The following is a 17,907-nucleotide window of genomic DNA, read 5'->3' as shown; positions in this document are numbered from 1 at the left end:
TCTTTTATTGTGGGCCTGCTTATGGAGGTGGGGTTAGTTATTAGTGTGATTGAGAGTGAGGGCATTGAGTTGGAGGTAATTTTAAAGTTCAATGACATGGAGGATTGAGTAATTTATGATACAGGTGATACTGGATTTTTTAGTAAAGAGATTATGGGTGTTGCAGGGTTGTATAGTTATGGGACTTGGTTGGTGGTAGTTAAGGGTGGTCTTTGCTTATTGGGGTTGTGGTGATTATGGAGATTACTCATGGAAATTAAATATGAGCATGGTGAGAGGGTAATGAGGAATGAGAGGAAATATAGTTTGACGAGGCCTTTTTGATTAGATACTGTGGTGGAGAATTTTATATGTATGTTTGAGATTGATTTTGGTAATAGTATTTCTAGTCAGATTTGGTCCAATAGGAGGAAGACAGATTTCTGGCTCATTGTGAGGCCTATTAGTGGTTGGAGTCAGTGTATAATGGTGGGGAAATAACCTAATAGGTTGGAAAATTTGAATATGTTTGATGGTTTGTTGAATTTTAGGTTATAGGTGATTTGGTTTAGTTCTAGGGCTATTATAAATCCTATTAGGGTCATTCCTAGGGCTGTGAGCTTTAGGTAGGGGGGTATAGTTTATTTTTGGGATGGTGGTTGGGGAGATGTTGTTTGATAGTAGGAATCCTGCAAAAATGCTTCCAATTAGTAGGCGTTTAATAGAGTTAATCAGGAGTGGGTTGTTTTCATTAATTAAAATAAGAGGGGGGAATCGTGGCTGTCCCAAGAGTGCAAAGAAAATGATTCAGGTACTGTAGACAGCTGTGAGGGAGGTGGCTAGGAGGGTTATCAATAAGACTCAGACGTTGGTGTATGGGGTGTTGGCGGCCTCAATAATAAGGTCTTTGGAATAGAAGCCCATTAGGAAGGGGGTGCCTGTTAAGGCAAGGCTTCCTACAATTAAGGCAGTAGTGGTGAAGGGCAGGGTTTTGAATAGGCTCCCTATTTTTCAGATGTCTTGTTCATCACCTAAGCTATGGATGATCGATCTGGAGCATATGAATAGTATTGCTTTGAAGAATGCGTGTGTGCAGATATGAAGGAACACTAGGTGGGGTTGATAGATCCCAATGGTTACTATTATCAGGCCTAGTTGACTGGAGGTGGAAAAAGCAATGATTTTTTTTTTATATATCATTTTGGGTGAGGGCGCAGACTGCTGTAAATAGGGTTGTGATTGCTCCCAGGCATAAAATTATGGTTTGTACCAGTTTGTTGTTTTCTGTTATGGGGTAGAATCGGGTTAGTAGGAACACCCCTGCTACAACCATGTTGCTCGAGTATAATAGGGCAGAGACAGGTGTGGAGCCCTCTACAGCAGAGGGGAGTCACTGGTGGAGTCCGAATTGGGCAGATTTTCCAGTGGCAGTCAGGAGTAGGGCCATTAGTGGAAAGTTTGTGTTCTCTAGATTTAGTGCAAAGATCTGTTGAAGCTCTCATGTATTAGTATTAGCTATAAATCATGCTACAGAAGTGATGAATCTGGTATCCCCAATCCAATTATATAGGATTGCTTGGAGGGCAGCGGTATTGGTGTCTGTATGGCCATATCACCACCCGATAAGCAGGAAAGATATAATACCCACTCCCTCTCAGCTGATGAAAAGTTGAAACAGGTTGTTGGCGGTTACTAGGACTATTATTGTAATTAAAAATATTAGTAGATATTTAAAGAAGTGGTTAAGATTTGGGTCCGAGTGTATATATCATATTGAGAACTCTATAATAGACCAGGTGATGAATAATCCTATGGGCATAAATAGTATTGAGAAATAGTCGAACTTGAAGCTCAGCGTTAGTTTGATTGTTTGAATTATAATTCAATGTCAGTTTGAGATTACTATTTCTTGGTGAGAATTAATAAATAGTAAGGTCAGAATTAGGCTAGCTGCAAAGGAGTATGAGATTATGGTCTTGATGTAATTTGGGTAGTTTGGTTTTTTATCTAAATTGAGGGCTGTTGCTACAATTGGTATAGTTAATAGAAGCAGTGTGAGTACAATTGATATGTTAAATAGATTTATTGCTTTTATTTGGAGTTGCACCAATTTTTTGGCTCCTAAGACCAACTGATAACTACTGTTCTTTAAAAACTTGAAAAAGCCGTGGCTTTAGGCACGGTGGCATGAGTTAGCAATTCTTGCATACTTCTTCGGTAAATAAGGGGGTTTAGACCCTATTACTAGATTCACAATCTAGGGTTTTTATTAAACTATATTTACAGTACAGCGTACCCAGGATGATTTTTGGTATGATTGATAGGAGGATTAGGGGCATTAGGTGTATTACTATAAGTGTATTTTCTCGTTTGTAGTTGGGCTTGATGTTGGTGATGTGGTGCGCTTGCCCTGTGAGTTATGATTAGTATGTATAGGAAGTAGAGGGCGGTAATAATAATGTTTAGTCCTATAAGGATAATGGATATGTTCGATCAAGAGAATTTTGCTATAACTACGAATAGCTCTCTGATTAAGTTGATAGTAGGGGGGAGGGCTAGGTTAGTGAGGCTCGCTAGGTGTCATCAAGAGGCCATAAGGGATAAGATGGTCTGTAGGCCGCGTGCTAAAATTATAGTTTGGCTGAGAATTCGTTCGTAATTGGAATTGGCCAGGCAAAATAGTATAGAGGAAGTTAATCTGTGGGTGATTATTAGAGCGGTGGCCCCTATGTAGCTTTTTGGGGATTGGCTGAGAATTACTATGACTACTAGGGCCATATGACTTACTGGTGAGCAGGCAATTAGTGATTTCAGGTCTGTTTGACGTAAGCAGATTGAGCTTGTTATAATTATGCCTCATAGAGTATCATAAATGGGTATGCCATATTACTTGTAAGTGGGCTAAGGAGGGCTGTGATTCACAATATCCTGTAACCCCCTAGCTTTAATATGACTGTGGCAAGTACTATAGACCCTACAATAGGAGCCCCTACATGTGCTTTGGGGAGTCAGAGGTGGAGTTCATAGAGAGGTATTTTTACTATAAATGCCAGTATGCAGGCCAATCACAGGAGAGAATTGCCTTAGGAGTTTTGTAGGGGGTTGGTTCAGTATTGTAATAATAAGAAGTTTAATGATCCTGTAGTGTTTTGGATATATGTAAGTGCTACTAATAAGGGGAGAGACCCCACTAGGGTGTAAAATAGAAAATAAAGTCCGGTATTGAGACATTCTGCTTGTCCACCTCAGCGGGTGATGATAATGAGGGTTGGTACTAGGGTGGCCTTGAATAAAATATAAAATAGAATTAATTCTGTGGCTGTAAAAGTTATGATTAAGAATGTTTGTAATAGAATGAGTATAGTAACATAGAATTTTTTCAGTGTTGCAGATTCTTTTGTCAGGTGGAACTGGCTGGCAATAATTATCAGGGGTAGAAGCCATGTTGTTAGGAGAAGGAGTCAGAGAAAAATATTAGGGAGAGGTTTAGGGTGTTATTGCTGAATTGTTGATCAGGGGTAGGCACAGTAGGCTAATCAATAGGCCATGTATTGTTGTGTTAATTCACATTATGTTAGGTTTGGATAGTCATGTAAGGGGGATAAGTATAACTGTTGGTATAATAATTTTTAGCATTGCAGTAAGTTTAGGTTTTGGACATGGTCGACGCCGTAGGTTTTGGATACTATGACTAATAGAGACAATCCCAGGGCTGGGAGTTAGGTGGGAGTTTAGAATTGTCATAGCGATTATTACAAATAGTGATAAGATCATGCCTTCTAGGCATAGTAGTGAGGATATTATGTGGGAGCGGTATATTAATAGGCCAACTAGAGAAGTTGTGAAGGCTAATATTGTGTTTATATAGGTCAAGGACATTTAATAGTTATGGGTGGGGCCATAGTCTAGTGAGTTGAAATCACTTATTTTATTTTAAACTAACTATCATTACTCTGCTCATTCTAGTCCCTCCTGTGGTCATTCGTAAGACAGGCTAATGGCTAGTAGGGAGATGAGAAATAGGGATATGATGAGTATGGTGGGGAGGTTGTTGGTCTGGGTCGCTCAGGGGAGGGGTAAGAGAAGGACAATTTCTAGGTCAAACAATAAAAAGGTAATAGCCATTGGGAAAAATTTTATGGAGAAAGGAAGACGCACTGACCCCATAGGATCAAATCTGCATTCATAGGGGCTGGATTTTTCTGCATATGTGTTGGTCTGGAAGAGTCAGAATGCAATAATTACTAGTAGGGTTGCTAGTAGGGTGTTAATAGAGATGGAGATCAGTATGTTAATTAGTCTTTTTCAGACTTATCACTAAATTAACTGATTGGAAGTCAGTTGTACTGATTAATACTAAAAGAGTAAGAACCTCATCAGTAGATAGAGACATATAAGAATAATCATACAACGTCTACAAAATGTCAGTATCAAGCTGCAGCTTCAAATCCAAAATGGTGGGTCAATGTGAAGTGGAATTTTAACTGTTGTAGTAAGCACACAATTAAGAAGGTGGAGCCAATAATTACATGTAGTTTATGGAATCTAGTGGCCATAAAGAATGTGGAGCCGTAGACTCCATCAGAAATGGTAAAAGAGGTTTCATAATATTCAGAAGCTTGAAGCAGTGTAAAGTATAGGCCCAAGCAAATTGTAATAAATAGGCCTTGAATTATATGTATGTGATTACCTTCTATTAGGCTATGGTGGGCTCAGGTAATTGACATGCCGGAGGCTAGTAGGATGGATCTGTTTAGTAGGGGGACATTTAAGAGGTTTAGGGGGGTGATGCCTGTGGGAGGTTGGTACCCGCCTAATTCAGGAGTGGGGGCAAGACTTGAGTGGTAGAAGGCTCAGAAGAATCCTGTGAAAAAAAATACTTCTGAAATAATAAAGAAGATTATTCCATAACAAAGTCCCTTTTGAACCACTGGTGTGTGGTGACCTTGAAATGTACCCTCTCAGACAACATTGCGTTATCGATATATTGTTAGATTAGTAGTTAGGCCCCAGTAGTAAAAGGGATATTGAGTTAAAGTAGAATCATATAATTAGTCCTGAAGTTAGTAATAGTGCAGAAAGGGCTCCTGTGAGGGGTCAGGGGCTGGGATTTACTATGTGGTACACATGGGTTTGGTGGGTTATTAGGCATTATCGTGTAGGTAGAGGCTGACCAGGTGTGTGAAGACGTAGGCCTGGATAAGAGCTACAGCAAATTCTAAAATGGTTAGTAAAATAACGATAATGAATATAATTAATGCTATTGCAGTGCTGATGCTCATGAGTGCTAGAGTTGCCCCTCCAATAAGGTGGATTAAAAGGTGCCCGGCGGTAATATTTGCCGTCAGTCACTCCACTGTAAAAGACAGACATTTCCTTCCTTCCTTCCTTCCTTCCTTCCTTCCTTCCTTCCTTCCTTCCTTCCTTCCTTCCTTTTTTCTTTCTTTCTTTCTTTCTTTCTTTCTTTCTTTCTTTCTTTCTTTCTTTCTTTCTTTCTTTCTTTCTTTCTTTCTTTCTTTCTTTCAGCTTGCCTGTCTTCGCAGGCCTCCCATAAATTGGTATGGCCCACCATTATCCATAGCCACAGCTCCTTTACCATCTACTGGAATTCAATGCAAATCTGCATGGCCACAACCACCAGTCGCACAATAATTCTCCTCACTAAACTCTCAACACACCAAATAAAGCTTCCAGGTTACAACCATCCCCACCAAGAAAGGAAACAGTTTATCTCTCTCAGACCACAAACGGCATTCTGTCAGTTATATCATGCACCCAGGGAGAGGTCTTTCATGGGGTTGCCAGTATGTTACCTGCATGAAAAATCAGTAAGTCTGAGGATAGAGAAACTTTGTTTAAAAGTCAGTCAACCTGCTGACAGGTGTCAAGCAAACTCAAGCCTGAGAAAAAAATCGAACTGCCTTTGGACCCAGCTATCCCACTTTTAGGAATATACCCCAAGAACACCATAGCACTGTTTGAAAAGAAGAAATGCACCCCCATGTTTATGGCAGCATTGTTCACAATAGTGAAGATCTGGAAACAGCCCAAGTGTCCGTCAGAGGACAAGTGGATTAAAAATCTTTGGTACATATATACTATGGAATACTACTCAGCCATAAGAAATGATGACATCGGATCATTTACAACAACATGGATGGATCTTGATAACATTATACTGAGTGAAATAATTAAATCAGAAAAAACTAAGAACTATATGAATCCATACATAGAAGGGACATAAAAATGAGACTCAGAGACATGGACAAGAGTGTGGGGGTTACAGGGTGAGGGGAGGAGAGGGAGGGGGTTGGGGGAGGGGAGGGGAATAAAGAAAACCAGTTAGAAGGTGACGGAAGACAATTTGACTTTGGGTGATGGGAATGCAGCATAATCAAATGTCAAAATAACCTAGAGCTGGAAAAAAAAAATCAGTCAACCTACTGGCAGGTGTCAAGCAAACTCAAGCCTGAGAAGTTCATACAGTGAAGACTGCTACACTGATGATAGATAGTTCTTTCCACCTTTTCTCTCTCCCTTCACTCCTCACTCTGGGGGCCTGCGTCCAATCAGGCACCATTCAGGATGACTTCCTGCTTCTGTGGGCAAGATGGTGTGGGTTAAATCTATCTTGACTTTGGGGCAGCCACGTCTTCTCATCAGGATCTCACCAGCTTGGTAAGGTTTTAATATGTAAAAAGGCAGAGTAAACTCGGGTTTGCGGATAACAGTGCCTCCTGGGAGACATTTACCAAAAGTAGTGCAGTATTGTCGCGAGAAAGTGTTTGCTGGGAGCCGGCAAAAACCTGCACGTTGTCAAGTCTGTGACTTAGATTTGGGGGTGTGAGACCGTTGGACCTGGAGCTCCCAGAGGATTTGATTTTAAAGTTATAGTATTAAGTGTGCTTTAAAGTGTTTATTTGTCAAGTTCTAGAAGAAATATTTGTTAAAGATTCAGTAAGAGACTTTTACTTTCTCATCGGTGCTAATTCTAAAATTTTGCCCTAACTTTTCCAGATTTCTTACTGTGAATGGAAGGGATGGTACTCATCTCTTTTGCACGTACAATACAAAGGGTTTTTGGACTGATTAGTCTTATGATTGTTTCTGAAGTGAACTCTTCATACAGAAAACCTGTTTATTTTTCAGAACTAAACAACTGAATATATGGTGGCAAGGTGTAGGTACTAAACGTGATATCAGACTCCTCATTTCTTTTACTTGCTGTAGTTTAAAATAAAATACTTTATTGCAGGATGTTACCAAATTGACTCAACTCTCTCAGGAAGTTATCAGAAGACAGGTCACAATTAACATAGGTAAAAATAAATGATTGCATCGAATACTAGTATATTTCGGGAAGCCTGACTTGACTTCTCTTTGACAATGCATTTTAATCTCTTGTGCTATAAACAGAATAAGAGGACACAAATATATAAGGAATAGATTTGAGTACTGATGAGTACCTGCTAGACTTTTTGGGGATCCACAAAGAAGGTACTCCAGTCTTATCTTATGGAATATGTGTAATGCAAAGGCATGGATATATGAAAAGGCAGTATGCTGTGAGCACATATAGCAGAAGTTTAAGAAAGAGTTGAAAGAGCTTGTTGCACAGAATCATTTTATTTTGTTTTTCAGTTGCAGTGCATATTCAATATTGTAAGGTCGGTGGATAATGGGAAAGGTCAGACCCGGGAACTTTGGCTAGGACCGCCCACAACCAAGTGCGCCAAAAAAGGCTTCACAGGAGCCCTTTGGAAAACAGTGACCATCTGCCAGCCAGAGAAATTTCACGTCATATTAGCTCAACCACCCTAGGGACCCTTTAAATATCTCCCATGCGGGTCACCACTTGCAACTTCCCTGGCCTCCATCTTTCCTCAGGGCCAGGGAACCTCGCCCGGCGGGATGCGCGTTGTACTAAATAAAGCCTTTTACTATTCCACACTTTGTGGCTCTGACCCCTTCCTTCCTTCTTGGTGGGGAAAAATACCTTACATTTTGGTGCCAAAAATCTGGGAGGAGTTTTTTTTTTTGGTGTTGTTTTTTTGTTTTGTTTTGTTTTTGTATCTTTTCTGAAGCTGGAAACGGGGATAGACAGTCAGACAGACTCCCGCATGCGCCCGACCAGGATCCACCCAGCACGCCCACCAGGGGCGACGCTCTGCCCACCAGGGGGGATGCTCTGCCCCTCCGGGGCGTCGCTCTGCCGCGACCAGAGCCACTCTAGCGCCTGGGGCAGAGGCAAGGAGCCATCCCCAGCGCCCAGGCCATCTTTGCTCCAATGGAGCCTTGGCTGTGGAAGGGGAAGAGAGAGACAGAGAGGAAGGAGGGAGGGTGGAGAAGCAAATGGGTGCTTCCCCTATGTGCCCTGGCCGGGAATCGAACCTGGGTGCCCCACACGCCAGGCCGACGCTCTACCGATTAGCCAACCGGCCAGGGCTGGGAGGAGTTTGAAGTCCACAAAGACCGCTCCTCTTTCCTTCCCCTCTGAGAAAGAACCAGGACCTCTGACCTTCCACCCACTTCGGCGCATGGTGCGGTAAGTCCCCTGGCTCCCCCTTCCCCTCAGCTCTTTCCTCAGAGACTCCCTGTCCAAAACCTTAGTGCGTCAGGGAAGTCTTTCTGTTCCTCGTGTGTGTGCTTGTGGAGACATCCGGAGCACATCCACTTTACCTTATCTGTCCATGGCCAGACCTTGAGGTTTTAGGACGCTGATACTCAAATCTGACCACTTCAAGGACTGAGGGCGGCCGTGGGGGCACAGGAATCTCCCTCCCTAAAGAAGAAGAAACTGTTCTTCTCCGCTGTGGCCAGGCCACAGAACCCACTGAATTAGCCTCCTGAAGGGACTTTTGGTGTTAACACCCTCACCAATTTAACTATTGCCAAAAAAGCTGGGAACTGATTGGAGATCTCTTACATACACGGATTCTAATTATTTGCGCACCCGTCCTTAATCTCTGTGCCGCCTGTTCCACCGCGCAGGCCTTTTTCTGGCCAGAGAAACCTCACCTAAAACCTCCACTCCTGATCTTTCCTTCTCCATGGACTCCCAACTCTCTCTCCCTCCTGCCTGACCCCCAGGGGCGCCCCTCTCTTGGGACTTTTCTCTGGTTCCTCTGCAGACCCCTTTTGTGCTCGGGTCTCTTCCCTCTGAGAGCCCCCCCTTCGCAAAAACCTGTTTTTTATTCACCACTGCCATCTCTCTTTCTGCTCCCCTGCTGGTCAGGGGCCCCTCCCTTCTTCACTGTGTTCTTTAACCCCTCCTCTGTCAGGCCATTCTCAGCCTGGCATTGGTTCTTACACTGGTTTTCAGGATGTCCAACCCCAATTTTCTTGCAGGAAGTTCTGGCCCTGTCCTGCCTTTGGCTCCAGCATTTCCTGCGGGATCTGGGTGCCAGGGTCCACACGAGCCCCCCTCCTCTTATTCTCAACCCCCCCCCCCAAACCCCTATACAGAACCTGTGAACACGGCATTTAAAGTTTTTAACATCCCAACTAGTAGAAACAGGCCAAGGCTGTTCGCCAGGCCCGCATGCAGCTGAAGGTAATGCTCCAAACCCAGGCTCTTGTGGCAGCCCTGAGGCCAGTAGAACACCAGAGGCAAGGCACAGGAAGTGCCCGACCCAAGTCCAAGCCACAAAGAAAAACCCCACCAGCAGCTTGCTTTAAGTGTGGCAAGCAGGACCACTGGTCCCAGCAGGGCCCCTGCCCACAGCTGCCCACTGAGCCCTGCCCTGACTGCAAGCAGCCCAGTCACTGGCAGAGTGATTGCCCCTTTGGGCAACAGGTTTTTCCTCAGCGCCTCTACGTGGAGGACAAGCCGCCCGAATAGAAGGCCAATCCAGCCAGGTCGGTGCATCACTCAAACTCCTAGGACATGGCCTGGACTCGGAGATCCCAGGGTATGCTGCTACAAGTGGGTAAGTCCATCTCATTTCTTGTGGACATGGGGGCTACCTTCTCTGTTTTGCTATCACACTCTGGGCCTCTAGTTCCCTCACCGGTTTCGGTTATGGGAATGGATGGGACCTTCTTCCTTTCTCCTTCTTACGCCACTCCTGACATGCAGTTCTGCCTCAAGCTTGCCTCCTTACAGGACCACTGGCAGTCGGAACCACTGGACTCCATCCATCTCCAGCTCACCAAAAGGCTGGACCCTACAAATCCCCCTATTACTCCTCTTTTTTTTTAAATCCTTACAGGACTGCATTCGCGAAGTTTCTCAACTCACGCCACACAGATGTTCCTCCTGACACCCCTCAAAGTCACCACCTTCCAATCTCCCCCTCCTCACGACACCCCTAATCAGCAAGAAGTAGCCAGATGAATAAACGGCACCCCTTTTCTATTTAACACAAAAGGTCAGAATATAAGGTCAGTGGATAGTGGGAAAGGTCAAACCTGGGAACTTTGGCTAGGACCACCCACACCCAAGTGTGCCAAAAGAAACTTCCCAGGAACCCTTTGGAAAACAGGGACCGTCTGCCAGCCAGTGAGATTTCACCACGTCATATTAGCTCGACCACCCTAAGGACCCTTTAAATATCTCCCACGCGGGTCACCACTTGCAACTTCCCTGGCCTCCATCTTTCCTCGGAGACAGGGAACCTCACCAGGCGGGATGCGCTGTACTAAACAAAGCCTTTTATTATTCCACACTTTGTGGCTTCAGCCCCCTTCCTTCCTTCTTGGCGGGGAAAAATACCTTACAAATATTGTTTGCTTATTTTCAGGTGTTCATGCACAGAATGATTCTAAGAACAGTGTTTGTAAAATTTGATATGAAGCTTTTATTAAGAAAATATTTTTCTTAATTGGTAACTTTCTAATTTAGAAGAGAAGTTCATTCACAGTAAATTTTGGACATTATTTTAGGGTTTCTATAAACAATATAACAAGTTATGAAAAAATTATAAATCATACAATACTTTAAACTATATATATTTTCTGTGGTTCAACTGGATTTGTTTTGTTATTTTCATGGATTTCTCACCCTGTCCTTTAGAATTGGACAGAGACATCTATCTATTTCACTCAAAATACTGGGGGCCTGACCTGTGGTGGCACAGTGGATCAAGCATCAACCTGGAACACTGAGGTCGCTGGTTCAAAATCCTGGACTTTCCTGTTCAAGGCACATATGGGAGTTGATGCTTCCTGCTCCTCCCCCTTCTCTCTCTCTCTCTCTCTTTCTCTAAAATGAATAAATAAAAATAGTAAATAAAATTTAAATATATATTATAAAATACATATTTTATTAAAATATATTTTATTTAATATATTTATTATATATATTTATTAAATATATATATTTAATATATATTAAAAATACTGAGAACTTCTTTAGTATACAAAATTTTTCTGCATTTTCCATTTAGTGTTTATTTCAAGGGAAGGTAATCTTTTTGGAGATTAACAGCAGGTTGAGTAACATGTTACCTAACTGTACTTGGTTTAGCATGTTGGTGAACAAAGAACAGACCTTACACCAGAGTAGTTACCATACAAAGCAAAATTTATTTGCGGCACATAGGAATCCACAGGAAATAACTTTTAACAGTTATGACTCCCAGAAATTCTAGGTTGTGTGTTTTTTGTCTAGAATGCTTATGCATATTCTGGATGAAAGTTTTTGTCATGTTATTTGGGGGCTAGCATCAAGTAGGTATATATAAGGTCTACTGGAAAGTTCTGTCCATTTCTATCACAATAAGTTTCAACAAGTAAGCACATGTTTATTTGGCGCATGTGCCTCTCTATTTTTATCACTTAATGTATACATACTGACGTAGCAAATTAACTAAAACAAAGTTGATTCATGTTAGTCTTATGTGTGAAGCGATAGTGTACCCATGGCTACTGAAAAAGTTCATTTACGCCACTGTCATTTTTACAAATTTCAACAAGGAAGAAATGCTACAGAAGCATGTCTGTCGCATTCACCATATTCCCTGGACTTAGCACCCTCCGACTATCACTTGTTTTTGCCCTTACAAAATTTTTTGAAGGGCAAAAAATTCAAAAAGGAAGAAGATATCAAACAAGCACTGGTTCAATTTTTCATATCAAAAGATAAAACATTTTTCAAAAATGGGATATACAAATTGCCCTCACGCTAGAAAGAAATCATTAATAATAATGGCAATTATATTATTTAATAAAGTTTATTGATGGTAAAAAAAATTTTGTATTTTGTTTTATTCCAAAAACAGACAGAACTTTCCAGTAGACCTTATCTATAGTAACATGTTATGTTTTTTGCCTAACTCTTAACCTGTTTGAACCAGTTCTCTTTCACCTTTATTCAATGGGTTTGTAGGTGGCAGTTAAAGGCACAATCATTTCCTGGAACATAAGCTTCAGTGTATTTAATGAAAATCTAATTAACTTTTTGTTGTTGTTGTTAGAGACAGAGACAGGGACAGACAGACAGGAACAGAGAGAGATGAGAAGCATCAATCATTAGTTTTTCATTGCAACACCTTAGTTGTTCATTGATTGACTTCTCATATGTGCCTTGACCGCGGGGCTACAATAGAGGAAGTGATCCTGTGCTCAAGCCAGCCACCTTTGGGCTCAAGCCAGTGACCTAAGTGTTTCAAACCTCCGTGTACCTCCATGTACCACTCAGATGCTCTATCCACCGTGCCACCGCCTGGTCAGGCTTTTATTTTATTTTTTTATTTTAATGAGAGTAAGGAGGAGACAGAGATAAGAACATTGATCTGTTTCTCTTTGTGCCCTGACCAGGAATCAAACCTGTAATCTCTGCTTTGGATGATGCTCTAACTGTTCTAACCCACCAAGCTATCAGGCCAGGGCAAAATTTTATTAACTATTTAAGTTTATCTTGGGGGTTAACATGACTAATTTATAAACAGGATGGTCAGGTATGTGATAGCGTTCTCTGTTACACTGCAGGAAAACTTTTGCAAAGAAAGTATATGTAAAAGGTGGAAAATAACATTGTTATTGGTTATAGATTTTTACCAATTCTTTCATGTCAGGGATCCAAACCAAGGGTCTCAATGCTACTTGCATCAAGAGAATGAGTCTTAACCAGAGCAGAAACTTTGGTCAGTGACTAAAAGGGGAGCTCATGCTCTAAAGTATCTTTTCTCCTTGGGTCAGGCTTGAGGAGGTTTTAAAGCAGGGGTCTCCAAACTTTTTACACAGGGGGCCAGTTCACTGTCCTTCAGACCATTGGAGGACCAGACTATTAAAAAAAAACTATGAACAAATCCCTATGCACACTGCACATGTTTTAAAGTAAAAAAGCAAAAACGGGAACAAATACAATACTTAAAATAAAGAACAAGTAGATTTAAATCAACAAACTGACCAGTATTTCAATGGGAACTATGGGCCTGCTTTTGGCTTTGTGGCGCCGCCACATATAATACTCCTGGTGACCATCAATGAAAGAGGTGTCCCTTCTGGAAGTGTAGTGGGGGCCAGATGTGGCCTGCAGGCCGTAGTTTGGGGACCCCTGTTTTAAATCAACTAGCTGCGGGCTCTGGCTGGTTGGCTCAGCGGTAGAGCGTCGGCCTAGCGTGCGGAGGACCCGGGTTCGATTCCCGGCCAGGGCACACAGGAGAAGCGCCCATTTGCTTCTCCACCCCTCCGCCGCGCTTTCCTCTCTGTCTCTCTCTTCCCCTCCCGCAGCCAAGGCTCCATTGGAGCAGAGATGGCCTGGGCGCTGGGGATGGCTCTGTGGCCTCTGCCTCAGGCGCTAGAGTGGCTCTGGTCGCAATATGGCGATGCCCAGGATGGGCAGAGCATCGCCCCCTGGTGGGCAGAGCGTCGCCCCTGGTGGGTGTGCCGGGTGGATCCCGGTCGGGCGCATGCGGGAGTCTGTCTGACTGTCTCTCCCCGTTTCCAGCTTCAGAAAAATGAAAAAATGAAAAAACAACAACAACAACAAAAAAAAATCAACTAGCTGCGTAGATAGGATTGATAGGTAGGGAGTTCTGAGAAAGGGGCAGTGTCTTCAGGAAAAAAATTGGGAGTATGCACACTCTTGCAAGCTTCTTGGCACAAAACACAAATTGTGGATGTACATTATTTCACCTGGGTATGATTTTTAGTATGTAAATGAAGACAGGTTCTCAGGCATGGGGTGGGAACAGTCTGAAGCAACCTAGGTCTATGGTAGATATGTCTGCTTGAGCTATCTGTAGATGTGGTTAACCATTAGTGGTTTTAGTTAGTTCCTGTAATCAAGCATAGTTTGTGACACATATTAGATATTTGGGAACATTAGGGTCTCAAAAGATAGCCTGGTGTATTTATATGTATTATGGATTGGTGTGGGGTTTTTTGTTTGCTTTGTTTTTTTATTAGGTTGACATAGTTTATGAACTGAACAGGTTTCTGGAAGTTCAGGTGCTGTGCCAAGAGAAACCAGGCTGGAGAGGTTTTTTTTTTTTTTTTAATAATTTTATTTTTTTAATGGGGTGACATCAATAAATCAGGATACATATATTCAAAGATAACAAGTCCAGGTTATCTTGTCGTTCAATTATGTTGCATACCCACCACCCAAAGTCAGATTGTCCTCTGTCACCTTCTATCTTGTTTTCTTTGTGCCCCTCCCCACCCCCTTTCCCTCTCCCATTCCCCCCTCCCCCCCCCCGTAACCACCACACTCTTATCAATGTTGGAGAGGTTATTTTAAGCAAAGTTAACTAAAGCACCTGTCAGCAGATGCGCTGAGACCAGAAAGGCATAGCCATGAGCAATAAAAGGGAGTATTAGATACAGCAACTAGGAGTGGCTGCTATCTGAAACAGACATTGGTATATGTGGGTGTTGGTGCATCTCATAAGCTCAGATTAGCATATTCTGGTCCATGGTTGGACTTTTTTAAAAACAGCAACACAAAAGTTATCACAGAACACAGGACATAGCAGATTTTGTTTCAAAGGAACATAAAGGCATTTAGCAATACAAGGTCAGAAGTATATAATAGCAGGAATTATTGTAGAACAACAGGAGGTAGCAGATTTTTGCCCCATGGAAACATTAAGGTTTTTAGTACTAAAAGTCAGAAATGTCTTAATACTTTTAATGAAGTGGACAACTTCATATAACACTATCTACCCACCACATCATCCTCCTACCCCCAATTTTGATTTCTAACTATACTGAAATACTTGGTGCATATTGGATGCATATTAATTATTTTTCTGATCTTTGTAGGTACAATTGGTCATGTTGCTCATGGGAAATCTACAGTTGTAAAAGCTATTTCTGGAGTTCACACTGTCAGGTTCAAAAATGAATTGGAAATAAACATTACAATCAAACTTGGATACACTAATGCCAAAGTACATCATATAATATGAAAGTAGAAACTATTTTACTTTAATTTTCAAAAATACCAGTGATAAATTCATTCTTTTCATTGAAACTTTTAGATTTATGAACTTGATGATGCAAGTTGTCCTCGGCCAGAGTACTATAGATCCTGTGGAAGTAGTACACCTGATGAGTTTCCTACAGACATTCCAGGAACAAAAGGGAACTTCAGATTAGTCAGGTGATTATTTTTGTGTTAAACACACTTTTTTGTTTTGTGTTTGTTGAACTACATGTAATGGAGATATTGAATAGTAATTTAAACTTTAGCTTGATTCAGATGCATTTTCCCCAAATGTGAGTAAGAAACTTTAAAGAACATTTTCTAGCTTTGAAGAACATATTCTAGTTTACAATAGCTACTTAATAATTTTTGAGTTTATGTTGTTAAAACAATAGGTTTAAAGATCATTCATTTAAGCCTATGCTAAACTATAGATGTGAAGATTCTATAAAGAATCAGCATATATTCAGAGTGAAGTTATTGCATTAAGTGGTTTCTTTCTTTCTTGTTTTTGCAGCATTGTAGTGTCTTGTTTCTTAGGTAAGGAGAAAAGCCAAAAGCATTATGAATTCTTTTTAATATCTTGGATTTTAGAAGGTCGTCATTGACTGTCTTGGTTTTTCATAAGAGGACAGTGATAAACACCAAGTGATATATTTGGGTGTTAGAATTACCCAAGGAAAGTTTAGAGCATGAGAGCATGAACATACAATTTTCAAAATGGTAACCAAATAGTCTTTTTGTTAGTCTTTAAATGCTGCCTTCTGTCCATTAGGTTGGCAGTTGCACTAGTTTTTCAAGATGCTAGAATTCATCACCAGATTCCTTTTTTGCATGACAGTTCCCATTCTGATAATGCAGTCATGTGCTTTTTTTCCTTAAAGCAGTCTAATTTACTTCAGATAATCACATCTTTACTTCCATGAAAGCCTATTTAAAATCTCTTTGCTTCTCTCTCTTCTATAAATTGCAAATGCTTAATTAAAATTACTCAAAATTTGTACATTCTTATTGTGTTGTTTTATACTTTTTTACTCTGTATCTTACCTTTTTTTTTTTTTAATTAAGGGAGAGCTGGGGAGGCAGAAACAGACTCCCTCATGCACACATGTGCTCCTGACTGGGATCCACCCAGCAAACCCTTCCCTGTGGGGTGATACTTTGTTGCTCAGCAACCAAGCTATTTTTAGTTTATTTTAGCGGTAAGGACCAGGTTGACCAGCACTGCAAAAGTGGGTGGATTTTATAAAAAGGTTGACTACCCCTGCGAGTGGGATAATTAAGTTGCCACAACTAGCAGTTGATGCTTCTTATATCTCTCCCTTCCCATCTGTCTCTGCCTTTCCCTCTCACTCTCTTTCTCTGGAAGAAAAACACCCAACTATAATAACTAGGGATACAGGTGAGTTTTTCTCAACTTCATAACAAATCAGTACTACAAGTCTTCACAAAACATCAAATGGTGAAAGAATGAGTGTTTTATCCTACTTCAGGAAGAAGGCAGGAGTGTCTTTCCTCACCATTTATTATACATACTTCTACAGGTTCTGTCATAAGACATAAAAAGATAATCTTTCCAAATTTGAAAGGGAAATTTTGTTCATTTGCAGGTGTTACGATTATTAACATAGTAATTCCCAAGGCACCTACCAAAATCTTAATTAAGCAAGTTTGCCAGAGTTCTAGAATGCAAGATCAATGTACAGAAATTAATTGCATTTCTTGATACTAATAATGAATGTATACACACCAAAATTTTATATACTCTACTTAAATCTTATAAAAAGATGACATACAGTACTTAGATGTAAAACACATAGAGAACTTACTCTGTGAAAAGTACAGAGCTCTGAAAGAAGTAAAAAATCTAAATGGAGATACTGTGTACATGGATTAGAAAACTCAGCATACTAAAAATGCTAATTCTGCTCCAGTTGATGTCCAGGCTTAATGCAGTACTTATCCCAGCGAGGTTTTTTTGTTGGTATAGATAAACTTATTTTATAGTTTATTTGTAAAGAAACTAGAATGGCTACACAATTTTATGTAAAAATAAGTAGCAAATATTGCTCTAACTGATTTGAAAACTTACTTAGCTATGGCAATAATTGCTGGATCAATCAGTGGAACAGAATTAGAGAATTCAGAAATAGAATTATATGTCTAACTGATTACAGACCAGTAATAAATTAGGTCTGTGGACAATAGGCTTTTTAGCAGATAGTACTCAGCAACCAAATGTCCATAAGATTAAAAAAAAAAAAGTAGAACAGCCCTGGACAGTTGACTCAGTGGTAGAGCGCCAGCCTGACATGTGGATGTCCTGGATTTGATTCCCAACCAGAGCACACAGGAGAAGTGTCCATCTGCTTTTCTACCCCTCCTTCCCCTGTATCTCTCTGTCTTCTCTCCTCCTGCAGTAGCCATGGCTTGATTGGCGCAAGTTGGCCCTGGGCACTGAGGATGGCTCTATGGCCTCCACCTGAGGCACTAAAAGAATGGCTCCATTTGCAACGGAGCAAGGGTCTTCCATGGGCAGAGCGATGGACTTGCCG

At 41.2% G+C, this 17,907-nt stretch overlaps 1 pseudogene; it reads left to right on the top strand.

Moving 5' to 3' along the window:
• The first annotated feature begins 6,574 nt into the window (after window positions 1-6,574).
• LOC136316929 (eukaryotic translation initiation factor 2 subunit 3B-like) overlaps window positions 6,575-17,907 on the top strand; it is a 35,849-nt pseudogene continuing 24,516 nt past the window's right edge.

This window comes from Saccopteryx bilineata, chromosome X (genome assembly GCF_036850765.1).
Source record: "Saccopteryx bilineata isolate mSacBil1 chromosome X, mSacBil1_pri_phased_curated, whole genome shotgun sequence".
NCBI classification, from domain to species: domain Eukaryota; kingdom Metazoa; phylum Chordata; class Mammalia; order Chiroptera; family Emballonuridae; genus Saccopteryx; species Saccopteryx bilineata.
The sequence above is the reverse complement of the archived record's forward strand: the minus strand, read 5'-3'. Positions and strand labels throughout refer to the sequence as shown.